Raw genomic sequence first — 2,482 nt, forward strand, 5'->3', positions numbered from 1 at the left:
ATCAATTCTCATTGGGTTATAAAATCAAATAGAGTTCAAATTGGTTTGTTTGCAGCTCTTTAATGTAAAGGTCACATTAACATGACAATGAATTCCTACAATTCCTCTGTAGAAATGAACATGTGAACATGAAACACACCTGCAATGATCAACTTTTGTAAATGGAGATTTTTTTAATAACAAAGGTGTGTGAGAGGAACCAGAGGATTCTCTGAGCCAGACAGAATCTAAAGTTGTGTTTTATTTATTTTAGGGCTGTGAGCTCCCAGTAAACTGGTCAGTTTATTGGTCAATGTGTTCTGGCTCCACCAAAGATCTGACTGGTCGTCTTTTATTAAATTAATTAATGTATGTGTTCATTTCATCAGGAGGAAAGTACCAAGTGCTAATGGGGGTGTTTTCAGAGCACCTGGTTTGACAGTCTGTCTCCAGAACATTCCCCTAGTTTTCACTATTTTGGATTAGTCCAACCTGGTCCAGTGGTTTGATGAATATTTATTTAATTTTCAGTGTTTCATTAACCGTCAGTCTGCTCTACCATGTCAAAGACATCCACAGAGTGGCAGTATTTTACAAAAGATTTTGCACTTCTGTTAGTCCAATGAACCGAGTTTCACTTCTGAAATGTTACTGTATCAGTATCAGTTTTCTGATAAATCAGAATGAAGTTGCTGATCCAAATACCTAATTATTTATAAATGGAAATATTGGAAATAGTCAGGGGTGCCCAACCTTTTTCATACAACTGTACATATCCCAGCTCAACCTGACATATCACCTAAAAACAGTAAGCTAACCTGTTAGGTTGCTCCAAAAGTGCATTTTTGGTTGGAGCTCCCCGTGACCTTCACTTCACACCAGTGGGTCTTCATACAGAACATTCTCTCTCTTCTTGTCCCGTTGGAGCAGCTAACTATGACCTGTACTTTACATGTACACAGAAGTGGGGTTGACTTTGACATTTTATTTGGAATTTTATTTTATATTTATATCTTTGAAACATTGATATTAATGTATGCATTTGCAGTGCCTCAGTCATAGCCATAAATACAATGGTACTAATATTGGAATAATAATTTATTTTTGTTTTTCAGTTTATTGTTGGCCAAGAATTTTAATTTCGGTGCATCCCTAATTGATAGTATCCTTATTGGATTTGAGCCGTTTATTTTCACCTGGACAGATAGATTAAAAGAAAGAAAGAAAGAACTTTATTAATCTCTTGGGAGTTCTCTTTGGGAAATGACGGCTCCAGCAGCAGTACAGCAGCAGTACAACAAGAATATCAATACAAACAAGAGGAGCAGCAACAGTGGATATAAGTAACTAGTACTACTATATGTAGATATTAGTAGATTGGATTAGTGGGTTAGTGGTGGGTTAGTAGTCGTAGATAGTTGTAGTATAGTAGTAGTAGTGGGTTAATAGATGATTATTGTTGTTGGTTACAACGGTTGAACGAATCTGAGACAATGAATCTGTGCAGCCCGAGCTGCCCGTCACAAATCAACAATCCTGGTAGAGGACAAATGAATGTAAAACTCACTTTGACAATTAGTGAGACAACACTGCACAAATCTAAGGGACGCATATGTGTGCCCCCTCTAAATCCCAGAAAACTGACAAAAATCAACAAGCTCACCATGACGGTGTAGTATGTGTGCCCCCTCTAAATCCCAGAAAACTGACAAAAATCAACAAGCTCACCATGACGGTGTAGTGACCACTGAGACCAGCGGTACTGCTACAGCTACCAGCAGTGTGAGTTATGCTCAGACGTGTAATCAGAGATGGTACACAACAGATTCTGGACCATGACCAGAGTGGCTGAAGTTTGAAGATGGGATAATGTTTTGTATCCCATGCTGTGACAAAGCAACAGATAAAAGATGATTAGAAAGAGTCAAGTCCTCCAGACTGAAGTTCTGTCTCTTTTCCAAAGTACAGTGGAGCTCCAAGATACAAGCTACTCCAAATACTCCAAATACTCCAAATACCAGATTACCAGATTTTTTTCCACTCGACAATCTCGCTGTCTCCCTCGCTGTCCCTCTCTGGGTTATTTTTGTTTTATTATTTAATATTATCAATATGTTTGTTTATATCTATGTTTTTGATGTTTAGATGGGAAGTTAATTTAATTATTTAATAGTTTATTTCTGGGGGGCTGGAACTAATTAATTGGTTTTTAGTGATTTTTTAATGGGAAAATTGGATCTAGAGACGAGTGGATCGACAAACGAGTGACTGTTGTGGAACAGATTAAACTGGTATCTAGAAGGTCCACTGTAGTTCCATCAAGGGACACTGGACTTCAGGTTTTTCTGAAGATGTTCCACCTCTCATCCAAGAGGCTTCTTCAGTGACCCAGTGACTCTAACACCCCCCACCCACACCTCAACCCTTGTGACCCCCACATTCCTCCCTTTGGTATTGGGTGTGCCCCCCCCCATCCCCCCTCTCTCCCTTTCTTCTTCCTCTC

The sequence above is a fragment of the Cynoglossus semilaevis genome, chromosome 1 (genome assembly GCF_000523025.1).
Source record: "Cynoglossus semilaevis isolate Cse_v1.0 chromosome 1, Cse_v1.0, whole genome shotgun sequence".
NCBI lineage: Eukaryota > Metazoa > Chordata > Actinopteri > Pleuronectiformes > Cynoglossidae > Cynoglossus > Cynoglossus semilaevis.